The sequence below is a fragment of the Vombatus ursinus genome, unplaced genomic scaffold (assembly GCF_900497805.2).
Source record: "Vombatus ursinus unplaced genomic scaffold, bare-nosed wombat genome assembly UNPS02011353.1, whole genome shotgun sequence".
NCBI classification, from domain to species: Eukaryota; Metazoa; Chordata; class Mammalia; order Diprotodontia; family Vombatidae; genus Vombatus; species Vombatus ursinus.
Window position 1 is genome coordinate 4,430,297 of NW_020951131.1, and position 15,961 is coordinate 4,446,257.

Genomic DNA, 15,961 nt, shown 5'->3' on the forward strand with positions numbered 1-15,961 from the left:
GAATAGAATGTAAGCTCCTTAACAGCAGGAACTAATGAGTGTTTGATGAATTATGATAAAATAACCAACTTCACAAGTACAAGAAGGTGCAGGCATGTTTATCTGACCAAAGGTCTGGGGCGGGGGGGGGGGGGGGCGCGGGTTTGAAGGGTTGTGAGTCAGTGCAATTTGCAAACCAAGAATGACAATGTAATCTGCTGCATGGAGCACCATGGCATCTAGAAGGAGGCAGGTGATACTGTCCTCTTGTCCTCTGGCCGGGCCAGATCAACTCTGGAGTACTGGGTTTGGTTCTAGGTGCCATATTTCAAGAAGGGCTTTAATCAGCTTAATAAGCACCCAGAGGAGAAACACCAAGGTGAGGAGGGCCTGAAAGTCACATGGAAGCTTATGGATGGAGCCAGGCAACATGAGGATAAGATCATACCTCCCACAAGAGTGAGTTCTGCTCCTAGGAAAATGTGAGCCCTCTAGATATACTAGACATGTACTCTTATGAACTGAAGAGGATGCAGGGCTAGATAAATGGAACGTGTGAACCATCTCTGCCAGCACTGCAGAGCCCCTTGGTGACCTCTCCCTCGGAGATCTGGCTCAAAGGAATCACGAGTGAGTGCCTTGACAGGAATTTCAAAAGGTAGGACTCCCTCCAACAAAGACACGGCTTTGTTCACTCTCCAATCATTAGAGAATGAGAAAATGAAAAATGCAGCCCATTCTTCATGCTCCTAATAAACAATCTCACACACGTACCGAGACTGTCTTTGACCAATCTAAGCCCTTTGTGCTACATACAGAGGCCAATCGGGATGGCTTGGATATGACTTTATACCAGGAAAGTGATGGCTTCCTGCAGCCCGTTACCATTCTCTAGATTTTGTATAGACATAGGCATATATGTATGAACATATACATTATGTAAATGTATACGTGTGTATACATATATGTGAATATGTATACATATGCACACACGCTATCTCCCCTAACACAGCAAGCTCCTTGGGGACAGGGACAGCCTTTGTATCTCCAGTTCTTAGAATAGTGCCTGCCAATTATATTAGGCATTTAAATGCTTATTAATTGACTTATCGATTTTGCCAGTGATAGAGCTTTTCATCTGGGAAGGGGCTGTCTCCAAAAAGGTTTGACATGATGTCTTTTGGAGAAAAGTTTCAGGTATAGACACAAGACGATGCATTGGCCTATATCCTACAAGATCCAGACTGGCTGATACCAGCCAGAGACGGATTGCCTTGGACAACCATGAAGCTACTGAGTACCACAAAGGATTTTGGTCTTGTATCCCAAGTGCCTAGTATACTACCTGGCCTTTTTTTAAGACCTTTGCTTTCATCGGAATTCCTGGTGAAGAAACTTTCTTAACCCAAGAAGGTCTGCACACTGGAATTTAAGTGACTTAGACAGGGTCACACAGGCAATGCATGTGTGGGATTTGAACCAAGGCCTTCCTGGTTCTACCCACCATGCCAAGAGGTAAAGATTTAATCCATCAAAATTTGATGGATTAAAAGACATAATATAGCTCTAAATAATTAGAAGCAGAATGATGGACTTTTGAAGCTTCAAAATGTAGAGAGTGAGTGACTAGGTTTCCTAACAACAAAGAGAGCTCATCAGGAGCCTGGCAATTGTTTCATCTGAATCACTGGGTTTGTGCCCAGGATACTTAGTGGGTAAGAAACCTCCTAAAAGTACATGGAAATGGGAAGCCTGCATGCTTTGTCTCCACAAGGGTCTGCTCTTGGGGTGCTTGGGGACCAGGAGTCCCCTATCCCATTGTCTGGCCATGATCTTTGAGATTCCAGAGGCGGTCTGTTGGCAATCTCCACCAATCCAGGGAGGTTTCAGGGAAGAGGACAACATCAGTGATCCCCCCTCCTAAAGACACATGGGGGACTGGGCTATGAAGTCTATAGTGCTAACCTTTCCAAGAGATAAAGCATTGAGTAGAGGCTTCAGTGTTCTCCTCTTACTTAAGCTAGTATTTGGAAACAATCGTACCTGATTATAATACTTCATATTCAGAGCAGGACTCCCCCAGACATAAGCTTCTAACCTCTTTGAATGAATAGTCTGAAATGAAGGCCATAATAGATAACTAAGCATAGATCTCTGGGACTTTAAAGAACCTTGGGCACACTCTAGGCTGAACTCCTGATAATAACACTAGCTGGTCATTCCAGAGTACTTGGTGATCCTCACAACATCCCTCTGAGGGAGGTACTACAGGTCACACTGTTCCTGTTTTGGGGATGAGGAAACTGAGTCTTCTAATAGTTAAGTGAGTTCCTCATTGGGTAAACAGCTAGTGAGCATCAGGGATGGTATCTGAAGGAAAGTCCTCTTGATCCTAGGCCCAGTACTTTGTCTACCACAATTGCTCTCATAGATTTCCCAGATGCTAAATGATTGTCACTAAAAATATATGTCTCTCTCTTCTTCTCCCTCCCCTCCCCAACCATGGCAGCTACATAGATGACAGCCTTAGAATGGCTGATTCTCCATCTTGCTGGAAGTCTAGGGGAGAGAATGTGCTGAAAGACTGTATTCCTCCTAACTCAGTCACTAGTCATCTTTGATAGAATCTTCTAGTTAAGGGGATGAGCAAAGAGTTAGCAAGGCATACGGCCTTACACCCACAGCCAGAGTGAATGCCCAGTTCCATGGGAAGTTTCCCTGGTTAATCCTCTACTACAGATGGAAAACGGGACAGGTTGACCAGTGTCCCAAAAAATAACATCTATTGGGATTCTATTTCCTCAGTTCCTTATGTGCTGGACGAGGAAGTAGGACCAAGTCAAGTATCTAGAGAACATCTGTGCTGGCAGAAGCACAAATTAGTGCTAAATAAAAGCATTTGGGAGGGAATTTTCTAGGATATCTCAGGGAGGGGATGATATTAAGAGAATGCAAGGACTCGTGGACAATTTTAGAGGCAATTGAGAGGACATGAATAAGTACTGATTTATGTGACTAGATCCTCATCTTTGTGGATTTTTTTTGTTTGTTTTCTTTTTTTTTGAGAATGAGTCACATGTATATTGTGTATCCTCAGAGCAAGTACTCTGGAGGTCCATGTTACCTGAAGTGACTGAGAAGGGCCATCCAAAGTGAATATACTTTCCATAAGGACCAACATTCCATAGTGGAGTAAAAAAGATTTCATTAGGACTTCATCTTGAAAAGTGCAATAGAAATTATGAGAAGAAGTTATTTTTATCTTATAGTTGTCAAAATTTAAGTTATAATTATAACTAATTAATAATTATAATGATACATGCTAATTCTCAGATTGAGCAAAAATGAATGGTGTTGCTTTGATGGCATATTTTCTGACAAGATGGTAGAACACAAGGACATGACGTCCTTCATATCCCATTTGACAAGATCCTAAAATGTGTAACTGTTGCAAAAAAAAAGCATCTAAAGGCTCCATTAATTTTCTGCAAGACCTTTCTGATTCCTTTGTGTTCAGATCATTCACACCTATGGACAGCCACTGGGAGGCTAAGTGAGAATGACATTAGGGATAAGCAGGGAAGGATGTGTGAGGGAGGACTAAAACGGTTGATTCACTGGGGGATATGTTTGAATGATGACAACTTTTCCTTCTGCACCCAACCTCATATTGAACAAGCGTGATGCAGCAATGAGGAACTGGGAACAGGAAAACAGAATCATTCCTCTGCCACATGGGGCTTGGTGACCCTGGCACAGCTTCTCAGCACCCAGGGAATGTGTCAATCTGCATTGGGAGAGGAAATTTTCCTAACTGGGAGTTCTCTATAAGGGAAATTATAGGTCTGGACCCCACATTCCCCTACCAAAAGGATACAGAGTCATAATTCTGAGCTTGATAATGTTGAGTGTGAAGAAGTAACAGACTCTCTTTGCTGCATCTTTTTTCTGTCCTACAATTGCCCGGGAGGTACAGAGGATCCTTGACCCTGTTTTGTTCATTGTTTGATTACCAAAAGCTCAGCACAGTAGGGCCCTGCCTTCAAGGCTCTCCTCCAACAATGCTACATTTGTTATGATCCTACAAAATTATTTAACTGATGAAACCAATAAGAAACTTCAGTTCAACGATTCTTTCATTAACACTGAATGAGAAGCTGGGGGAGGGGTGGCCCCTGGCATGGAGGATGGCTTGTCATTGGTCCCTGGGACAGTGCCATCACCCGAGCTCTCTGATTGGATGGCCTCAAGCCCCAGAAGCTGATCGAGGACACTGACCAAAAAGAGTAAGCCTAATACCCCATCTAGGGGTAACAGAGGTCATCGAGGAATTTCCCATGGAGCTTGAAATGCCCTCTAATTCAACATTGAAGAACATGCAAATCGGTGCCCATGGGTCCCCATACCCGGGGACCTGCACTAATGAAGTTTGGCTGCTGAGTGTTATGAAGGAAAGACTCCTGTGAAGGCATTTCTCCCCTCAGTGGTGTCTGACAGAGGTAGAAACAACTCCTGTCCCTTTGACCTCTTCTGGGCTCTTCTAGTACTCCCTCTTCCTTGGATTTCTGGTGGGATGAGGAGGTGGGGAAGCGTGGGAGCTGGACTGTATTTAGGACCCTGAATCTAATTGTGCTTCAGACATCTTACTGCAATTTTATGCTCTATTAGTTTAAAATGGCACTAAGATTTTGGAGACACTGTGTATGTAGATGTACTTGTATATGTATATATACACACTCATACATGTGTATCATACACACATGTTGTATATGTGTGCATGTATATATGTATACACATGCATGGATATGCATATGGCTTGGTGTATATGTATATGTATGTATATGTGCCTATATGTATATGGATGTACATGCATATTTATTTATACCAATGATGTCCCAGTCATTCTGCATAACTATGCATCATGAAATACCAGAAGCCTTATACCATGAAAATTGTAAGTGGTCCCAAAGAGAGACGCGTGGGGGCCTAAGTCAGCTACAGCACATTCCCAAGGACAGCCTGAACGTAGGGAGTGGAATAAATAATCACACTGGGCCAATGCACGAGTGCGGGACCATGATGTGGCAAAGGGTGGGGCCTGGGCAGCCTGGGAGCTGCACCACAAGCCAGGAAATAGAAAGAGATCTAAAGGGGAATCCAGCACACAGGAAAACTGGGGTCAGCAAATGAATTTGGAATCAAATTTGAAAAGTTATACCTGGAAGAAATGGTGCATATCTTGAACAGAAGAACCTGCTGGGTTTTGTGAGAGATATATATCAATGCGACTCTGCAAAAACAGACATAAAGAAATTTTTTTTTCAAAATTAGTTTCCTTTCACGTCTGACGACCTTCTGGCAAAACCTGACTGGAATATTTCCAAGCTAATGAGGTGGGATTGTCTGTGAATGGAGAACCTTCCATTAGGCTTGACCCAGAGAAATCTTTTTGTAATTGAATTGGAGATATGCTAATGTTTGTCTGAGAAGAGCCAATATGCTGAAAATAAGGAGGACCTGAAAGTCCACCTGAATCAGAACGGAAATGTCTAGACAGGTGTCAATCACCGAATAAGCATTTATGGAAGGCTTCAGAGGCAAGTAAAAGGTTTTGAAGAGGGAGAATGGACCAGACTTCTTACCTGATCAAATGTGGGGGTGGAGGAATGGGCAGTGAAGAAATAAGGATGACTCCCAAGGTGGAAGCCTGAGGGACTGGAAGGTGCTGGGGCCCTTGACAGCAAAAGTTAAATTAGGAGTAGGTGGACTTAGAGGGAAAGGTGATATATTTGTTTTGAACATGGTAAGTCTGATGTCTACCAGACTTCTAGTTGGAAACGTCTAGCTGGCAGTTGGAGACATACAAGACAGATATGGAGGATGTATATGATGATTTAGAAGTTATTTGCATGGAGAGGGTAGTTAACTCCATGGCAACTGATGAGATCACCAAGATAGACCACTAGAGGAAAGAGAAGGCCCAGGACCCAGGTCTGGGATACAATAGTGGGAGGAACCACTAGAAGATTCTGCAGGGAGTGAGCCCTGACACAGTAATGTCACAAAGCGCAGGGAGAAGGAGAGAGTGTCCAGGAGGGAAGGGTGGTCAACAGGGTCACACGCTGCACAGGACTGAGAAAAGCTATTGCATACAGGGTAGTTTTAGTGAAGCGCTGGAGGAATAATCCAGACTACATTAAAAAAGTTTAACAGTGAGTGGCACCCAAGAAAGTGTGGACAGCTCCTTCTAATTAACGGTGAAAAGGGACATGGAGCAGAAAAGCTTTCAGGGATGCGAGAGGGACCAAGTCAAAGTGCTCTACATGCATTATTCTGTTAAGTAAGTGTGTGTGTGTGTGTGTGTGTGCGTGCGTGTGTGTGTGTGCGTGCGTGTGTGTGTGTGTGTGTGTGCGTGTGTGTGTGTGTGTGTGTGTGTTATGGCTGCTTACTTTGTTGAAATTGATGGTATTAAATCCACCTAGCAACAATAAGACGTTGTCACAAATTGTGGAAAAGATCTCACGGTTGCACAGATTCCGGCCAATGAAGTGGGTTAAAAAGCTGTTGGGAAAGAATTCCTTTTCTCCAAACAAGATCTGTAAAAGGCAGGTTAGAGAAAGATGCCAGTGAGCAATAGCAGAGCTCTGTCCTCTGCCAGCTGCACAGCAGGGCTGGATTCCTCAGGAATTTCAACATTGCTTAGCAGAAATGACCTACCAAGGATCATTTTCCATAGATGCCCCTACTCATCACTCTCAAACCCTGGTCAGTGTCCAAAGGAAACCAGTCCTGTAACACCTCAAAGAGCAAAACCACAGAGAAATTCTCCAAAGTGCCCTGCCCTTCTGGCAAAAAGCCAGTGAGGCCTAGGGAAATGACACCTGGCTTTAGCTACTGGATCCAAGTTGACTGGAAAAAATGCAAGCTGTTGACTTCTTTCCCGACTCACCTGGGTAGGTTCTGTGTGCCTAGGGGGTGCAGGGGACAGGGGGGTTTCTGAAGGGCAGCCAAGAACATTCTGAGGTCCCTTCTAAGTGAAGAGGCCACATTTGTAGCTCTTTTGTGAATCACAAGTGAAAAATAGACATCTTTAAAAGAGGCCAGTAATGCTACTATCCTAAAACATCCCATTGCACTGTCTCAGTTGGACTGTGAACGTGACCCAGAAAGCAGAGAAAAATGGAATTAGTAAAAAAAAAAAAAAAAATCACCCAAATTAAGACAGACATTTTCTGTGCCTGTAAGAAAAGAAAGGTAAGGATGAGAGAGAGGAGTGAAGGGCAAGGAGCAGGAAACCAGCTGGTAGGGCTAGGAAGATTCAGAAAGGCAACAATACAGGGGGCAATGGAACTCCTGCATGGGGAAAGAAACAGGAAACACTCCAGAAAAGCTTCCTTTAAAGAATATGGAGCACTTCTGGCCAAGTTGGCTGCACAAACAAGACAAAAACTGAAATATTACACCGGCCCAAATGATGATAAAAATATCTAGTGAACAAACACAATGAGTGGCTTCTTCCACCCAAGAACCACCCTCAAAGCCAGACAGAAAGCCAAGAACAATAGGAAAGAGCACCACGTGTTAAGGCATGAAAGATGGCAGCCTCCCAGGATGAACGAAGATCGGCCAGAGACCCTCATGGCCCGCAATACTCTGCATCCTGAGGTAGCAACACTAAAGGGCTCGCCCAGGAATCTCCAGAGGGACTGAAATCGATAGTGGTCTTGGAAGCCGCCAGGAACAGCAGTGCCCAGAGCAGGCCGGACAGTGCCCAGAGTGGGATAACCCTGGGCTCTGTCCCAAGTCACAGCAGACGACCCTAAAGATCCAGCACTCTGTGCCTCAACAAGCCATGGGGGTCTAGCCCCCAAAAATAGAAGTCATTGGTCTCAGGCCAAGCCCTGGTGCCTTTGGGTCTCTGGGATTCAAGATATCAGAAAGTCCTGAGCATCCTTTCATTTGGGCCCTCTCCTTTCTGCCTCCTCTGGTTCGTAGCTATTTGAAGTATCATTTACCTTGAATAATGTGTCAGGGAGTTTTGCCAGGAGTAAGGTAGGACCATGCAGATCATTAAGAATGGAAACTGGAGCTAATACAAAATTAATCTTGATCCTCTCAGCTACTTTGGGGTTGGCTGACATCGCTGCAAAGGCTAAAAGAGAAAAAGCAACTAAGCCCCATCCTTCCCTTCTTATCCCAGAGCCAGCAGCCCAATTCCAGCCCTGATTATCTCCTGCCCAGATTACGCCCATCGTCTTCTAGACGGTCTCCCTGTCTCCAGTCTTTCCCAATTTCACCCCAATCAACATTCTCCTGCCTCTGAGTCTCAGTTCTATCCCATCAGATAACAAGAGTACTTATGTGACGAGGCTGGTGGGAGAATCAAGGGAGATGGGGTCTGTACAAATGTTTGTTATTTTTATGACCTTCTATAGCCCACAGTACCTAGCACAGGGTGGGGGAAGTAGAAACATTATACAATTTGCCTTAGGTGGACGGGGGCGGGGGATGAATAGATGGATTAAGGAGGACACTTTCTATGATGGCCAAGGTAGGGAGATGAATAGTTAACACCTTAGAACAACAGAATGAAAATTCAAAATGATATTAAAAGAATGGACGCCAGTCTGCACAAAAATTCTATGAAACAAAACAGAAGGAAATTCGGTCCTGTGGCCCACTGATTTTTGAGGATCTAAAGCTACCCTGAGGTTTAAGGTTAACTTCAATTACACATTTTGTCAAAGTCATAGTTCGTAAGACCCCAGCTGACATCTTCCTTTGAACAAGACCAAAACAGAGGACGTGTCAACTTAAATCAAAACCACATAATTAAACTGAGCAGCAGCAAAGGAAAATTGCCTCCAAGCACATAGAAGACACATTCAAGCACGAATGAGTCTCAGGGCTGAATCCCTCTGCCTGCAAAGGGGCTGTTCACTTCTTCCTCACAGATGTCATTTACCATTGGAGAGATGACCTGAGTATGTAAGGCAAAGACTGAAGGGGGAACCTGCCTGATGAGAGTCCATTTCTGTAATTAAATAGAACAAAAACTAAACTGTCACACTCTCAGGAGTATTGCGCTGCAGAGAGACTGGAAAGAAATGATAAGCATCAACTGAAGTAAATGAAAATAATTAATATTACTTCTCTACAGCCAGCCCATAGAAATGGTGAAGGATTTCGAGTTCATGCCAAATAAAGACTGATCAAAGGAACTAGCCCAGGGAAGAGCTGACTGGGGGGATCTGAGAGCTGTCTGAGTATCAGAAGGGCTGTCTCAAAGAAAGATCAGACTTGTTCTCTTTGGTCTCAGAGGTCAGAACTAGGAAAAATTGGTGGAAGCTGGACAGAAGGAAGTTTAGGTTGGATGTAAGGGAAATTTTCAAAACAAAGAGGAATGGTCTTGTGTGGTACAGTGACTAACACAATTAAATTCAGAGACTTCTCCAGGTGGAAGCAAAAGTTACTCTTTATTACAATCCCGCGAGAAGGGGCATCTACTCCTCCAGTACACTACCAGCAGGAGAGAGGCGAGGCACAAAGGACAAAGCAAGGTTATATATCTTAATGCAAACAAGAAACTCCTACCCCACCACTATGCCTTACTGCCATTGGCTGGGAGGCGGACTTACATTCTAGGCGCGAAAATCTTTCCCATTCCCAAAGAACGAGGAAACAGGGTAAAGCCAATCCAAACATACATGCCCTTCTTTAGTACACCTAATGCTGACGTGGCAGTGGCAATCAGGAGGGAGTTTAGGGCCAAATTCCTATAGGTCTAGGTAATTTAAACTTATGGCCTGTTCATTCTCTCAGAGCCTATCTCTAGTTTCAGAGACAGTCTTTTCCTCATCACCCTGAGAAGTCTTCACAGGTTATATCTCATTCAGTCTGCTGTGGAGACATTTGGCTCCCTTGCATTGGAGGTCTTCAAGAAAAAAATGGATGACTATATGTTAAGGATCAAACTAAGGCCACCCATAGGAATCTCCTCCAAATGTGGGCCAAGTCTAACGTCCACTTGAGCTGGTATGATTTATAGAGAGTGTAGATGACAGGAACAAATGTATGTCAATTAAGGGGCTGCTATGGGAAGTCTGGCAAATTTGGACATTCGTTAGAAAACAACATAAACGAGAACTTTCCTAGAAGTTCTTATAGCTAGCTCTCATGGCACGGCTTGGGAACTGGTGGTTGATTTCTCTCATCTGGCTTTGGCCACTAGGTCCTGCCTACAGTTGACCTGAAGTTTCAAGGCAGCCCTCAGGGAGTTTGTAAGCTCTCTACTTTTGCCTAAATAAGTAGCAAGGGGTCCCTCTCAGGTCAAATGCTTATCAGGCCATATTTAGAAATATCCCATAGCATTGTATGGAGAGTAGCCAGAAATGCTCTGAGAATAACCTTCACCTTTGTAGAACACTTCTCTCACAATAGCCCAGAAGGGTTGGCATGTAAAAATCCTTTCTGTATTATAGATGGGGAAGAGAGATGGGGCTCTGAGGGGTGAGGGGCTAACTACTGTAGTTAGCATCTGAGGCAGGATTTGAACCCGGGTGTCCTATCAGTCCTGCTCTCTGACCACTACTGTAGGCTGCTTCTGCCCCAGGAAGAATGCCCAAAGCAGGTAAAATAACCTTCTATGCTCCCTAGGGGGCAGTTAGGTGGCATACAGTATAGTGGATTAGAGTACCAGGCTTGAGGTCAGAAAGATTCCTCCTACTGAGTTCAAATCTGGCCTCAGACACTTACTAGCTAGGTGACCCTGGGCAAGTCACTTAACCCTGTTTCCCTCAATTTCCTCATCTGTAAAATGAGCCGGAGAAGGAAATGGCAAACCATTCCGGTACCTCCGCCAAGAAAACCCCAAATGGAGTCAGGAAGAGTTGGACGTGATTGAAAACGACTGAGCAACAACACGGTCTGTAAGCTTTCATAAGAACTTGCCACTGATTGTCTACACTATTCATTTCCAAAAAGGTCTAGTTCCACCAGTACCCAAAAGGCAGTCTTGGCATACCAATGGTGGTGCCTTGAGAGTGTCCCACATAATATAATTTCTTCTGCCGAGTTTCTGTCTTGATCAGGTCAAGAATGGCTAGAAGATCATGTCTGGCCATTTCATCATCGCTCTAGGAACAAAAGGCAAAATGAACTAGATGAAAGAGATAAAAAATGAATTCCCGCTTTCAGATTTATCTCACCAGTAATGACTCATGCACAAGTGACATCAAAGACCCCCCCCCCCAAGGGCGTGTGTGGTTGGATAAGGAAGTGGTTCCATTGTGTGGCAAGATGGAGGAACAACAAAGACTTAATGTTCTTGTGGTGCCTACGAAGTGTCAAAAGAACCAGAGGAGCACGGCCCCCGAAAGGGAGACGGGGCTGACCGTGGGGTCTCCTTCTCTGAAGCACTCCATATTGATTTTAGCTGGATTCTGGATACTCTTACAAAGGTATATACTGGCAGAACAGACGCTCCCTGAGGGCAGGAACTGCTTCACTGTTGAGTATTTGTGTCCCTTACATTTAGCCCAATATCTGGACCACATCGACGGAATGATGAGGACAACAATCACACGAGATGAGAAAACCTGAATGGCTTGAGCTCCACATCAGAAGTGTCCACACGATGGAGATCACAGTTCCACTGGGGCATTGGTTACATAAAGAACTTCTGCAGCGAGCATGACAACAGGGAAAAGCAATTCTTCAGACTAAAGCTGGAGTGCTTTTTTCAAGTTGTTAATAATAGGTAACACTAACACAGAGTTGTAAGATTTACAAAGCACTTTGCACATATTACAAGTGGCTGAAATACTCTCCTCAGTGGTGGAGACTGGTCATTTTCTCAGATGTTATCTTGACAGAGAGGTAGAAGTGGACAGAGTCAGGAAGATCTGAGTGCAAACCCAGATTCTGACACTTATTCACGGTATGACCCTGGGCAAGTCACTTAACCTCTGTCTACCTCAGTTTCTTCAACTGTACAATGAGGTTAATGATAGCATCTACTTCCCAGGCTTGCTGTGAGGATCAAATGAGGTAATATTTGTTAACACTTAGCACAGTGCCTGGCACTTAGTAGGCACTTAATAAATTGTTGATTCCTGTCTTCATTTTATCCTCATGACAACCGTGATAAGTGAGGTACTATTATTCCTATTTTCCAGACAAGAAATTAAGAAAGACACAGGGTAAGTGATTTGCCCAGGGTCATATAACTAGTAAGAATCTGAGGTAGGATGAGAACTCAGGTCTTCATGACTCCAAGTCTAGCAGTCTATATACTCATCCATCTAGCTACTTCTTTTTAACTTTAGTCAAGAGATACACATGGTTTTCTGTAAAATGAGACTCTGGGACAAAAAATACTTCAGGAAAGGAGGGGGAGAGGAAGACACTCTGTGGTCTGTGGGGTACTTTCTGACCTGTTCCTTGGCCCTCCCATCCTATGCTCATACATTCTCTCTCCTCTTGTTACCTTTTGGTTTGCCCTTTACTCCTAAAGGTCAGAGAAGAGAGTGAGGCTGAGTGGGGGGAGGGGGAGGAATGTGGGGAAGTCCCATCTAACTCCTTCTTATCCCACTCAAGCTTCTCAGCACAAGTCTTGGTTCATGGAAAGTAATTTTTAGGAGTCAAGATTTCTGAACCTTTATTTCTTATTCTACTTGAAAAGGCCCCTGTTACCCATATTTTATTCATTTTCTTAAAGTTTTTTTTTTTAAAGAATGACAGGCCATTGCATTTGCAAGTGAGAAGTGAAATACTATTTATTTCCTTGCCTGAAAGACCAGAATTCTTTGGAGTCTGTGATAAATGCAAGTGTTTCCTGGACCAAATATTCCCCCGGCTGTTCCCCAGTCATACATCATAACCAGCGTCAGCCAGAAGGAAGCCCAGCCTATTGTTTGGCAGGTTGGAAATCCAGCAGCCGGACGTCACAAGGAAACCATGCTGGAGATACACAACAGATCTCCTGACTGAGAAAGAAACATGGGGAACACTTAGCGACAGGATGTCTGTCAAAATGAAAATGCCTCAAACAACACCTTGTGTCATACCCACCAGAATTTTTTCTAATTTCCTCGAAACTATGATAGTTTTCTTCTGCTATTTCTTTGTCTACATTTCATGGATGATCTGCATAACAAGAACCGTAGCTTTTTTTTTTTTTTGTATTTTCTCCTCCTTTGACTAAGAGTGGTTAGAATATCCAATAATCAAAAGACAATACACAAGATGAAGAGGAGACACCCAGTGATGGCCTGTGGCATATGCCCAATGTCATGTGATCTCTTGTAGAAAGAGCTCTGGATTTGTAATCCTAGCCCCTCAGAGTTAGAAGAGACCTTAGACATCACTGAGTCCAAGCCCTACCCCACCAGAGACCTATCTACAGCAGAAGAGACAAGGGACAGTCTTTTTCCCAATGAGAGGGAACTCACGACCTCTTGGAGGCAGCTTATTTCACCTCTGGATAGCTCCAAACATTAGGGAGGTTTTCTTTGCATCTGACTCTTGGTAACATCCACCTACTGCACCAAAATCTGACCTCTGGTGCCAAGAATGACCAGTTGAATCCCCTCTTCTATTAGCCATTCATTGGAATATTAGAAGCCAGGTACCATATTTCCTCTATTCTGTATCTTTGCCAGAGACAGAACAGATCTAAAATCAATAATTGTATCAACTGAAATTTATATGGTAAGGTCTGATCCAATCCAACCTTCCTTAATCCATGTTTTTCATTCCTGTCCAGGCTACATTCCTGATTCTCCTCAACTTTCTCTACCATACCCCAAAAAACTCTTCACACTGGAACTCACCCTTCTCCTGGACTTTACACACTTCTGATGACCCCTTCTCTGAGTGTCCTCTAGCTTGTCACCATCTTCCTGAAATGTGGTGCCCCTAATGGATCACGATATTCTGAATGAGCCTGACCTTATTTCTCTGAACTTTTATTTGCATCTATATTTTATTCCTTTGCCCACTGAAGAGAGCAGTCCCATGCATCAGGCGCCTTTTCCACCAGTCAGTGGAGAATCAAATGTCCCTCTCCTTTTCCTTTGACATGCAGGAAGAGCTCTTGACTTGTAAAAACTGATTTCATTTCAAAATTATTTCCCTGACCTGAGTTTCTCCATGTGAAGGTAAGGGCTCCAGGCCCCAGAACTGATATTAATTACAGAATTTAATCTAACACATATTATACCTGAATGAAAGCCATTTGTTTTTCCATGTGGAATTCTGTTAATTTTAAGTATGTGACCATCTTTAGTGATGACTTCATACTCTTCACTGGGATAGCCCCAGCAGGAAATCATTTGGCTCTACAGGAAGAAAAGGCAAACCCTTTGTTATCACAACAAAGTTAAACTTCCACTTGGCACAACATGTAACACACAAACAATAATGACACATTCCATTTTACTAGTGAATAGACTCCAAAAGGTTGGAAAGCATCAATAGTTACATGGTCAGCTTGGAAATATTTTTGCTAATACCGAAGACAACTCACAACATTCAATCAAGCTTCCGGGTTCTCAGGACGGACTTCTATAAACAAACAATGGGCATTCCCAGTAACATGGAGGAAACATGCCACAGCTAAGAGCCACCACATTTTGTACCTGCATGAAATTGGGACATCATTAGAGGGGTTTTTATCAGAGCAAGTTTTATCAAGTTAGTGTTAAAGTTAATGCCCAATTAACTACCTACTTTCTGCCTCTTGCTTTGGGAATAATAATAATCAAATCAACACCACTACAGTTTCAGAAAGGGGCTTGTCAGTCTCTGGCTTGATGACTCCACTCACCATCCCCAGAACTACCCAAACTACTCTCTCCAGCAACCATCCTGCTCTGTGTGCTGACTCCCCCATGAGAACGGAAGCTCCTTGAGGGAAGAAATGGATTGAACTTCGTACTTGTATCACTGCCCCTTGGCACACTGCCTGGCACAGGGTAAGCATTTAATAAGCATTTTTCATTCCTTTCTAGGCTGCATAGTCCAAGAATTTCTTCACTCTGCAAGCTCACCCCACCCCTGGACTTTACCCATTGGAAGTACCTCCACCCCCATAGCCTTTCCCTATGATTGACTGACTTCTTCCAGAACCTCTATTTTAAGGAGGAGGCCCAGTCCAGTCATGTCTTCATCCCTTTCCAGGCTAAACTCTTGACTCTCTAGAACTTTCCCTTGAATTCCCTGTTATGGGATACTATCATCTTCCTTCCCCTTTTTTGGCTCCCTTCTATGTATTGTCTTCACCTGTTAGAATGTAAGCTCTTTGAGGGCAGGCTCTGTCTTTCTGTTTGATTTTGTATTATCTGTGCTTAGCACAATGCTTGGCACATGGTCAATACTTAATCAATGCTTGCTGACCTGCAGTCTAATATGGGAGAGAACATATTTAAGTCACAAGGTACAAGATAAACACAGAGTGGATGAAAGATAACCCCAGGGGAATGACAGCTATGGGGATCAAGAGGCTCCTGATGGAGCTGGTTCTTGAGCTGAGTCTTAAAGGAAGCCAGAGATTCCAAGATTGGGAAACTGGAATTGGGAGCCATTCCAATCCTAGGGAATAACCAGAACATAGACAGGAAGACAGTAGGACCACAATAATACTGACCTGCTGCTTAATGTTCCTCTTTCTCACGTGTTTTTACCAACCTTAACACATTTTAAGTCCATTCAATTGAGATTTAACAAGCGTTTGCACAGCCCCTGCCCTCACGGACTCGTAATTTAACGAGAAGCAAGGGGAATCATGAGTTCACAGCTTCCTTCATGCGGCAAGCATTTCTGTTTGCTCCATACTGGGCACTGTACTAGGTGTAAGCATAACAGTCGTTCTCTACCCCCATTGCCCAAAGGCCTTTGTCTGTTGCATCTCATCCCTTCCCCAGAGTACTCCAGAGGGAGCCTCTCATTTCAGCCAGTGGCTCAAATCCTTGTCACTCGTGGT

At 43.8% G+C, this 15,961-nt stretch overlaps 1 pseudogene; it reads right to left on the reverse strand.

The window, feature by feature from the left end:
• LOC114038609 overlaps window positions 1-14,872 on the reverse strand; it is a 33,073-nt pseudogene extending 18,201 nt beyond the window's left edge.
• Window positions 14,873-15,961: the final 1,089 nt, after the last annotated feature.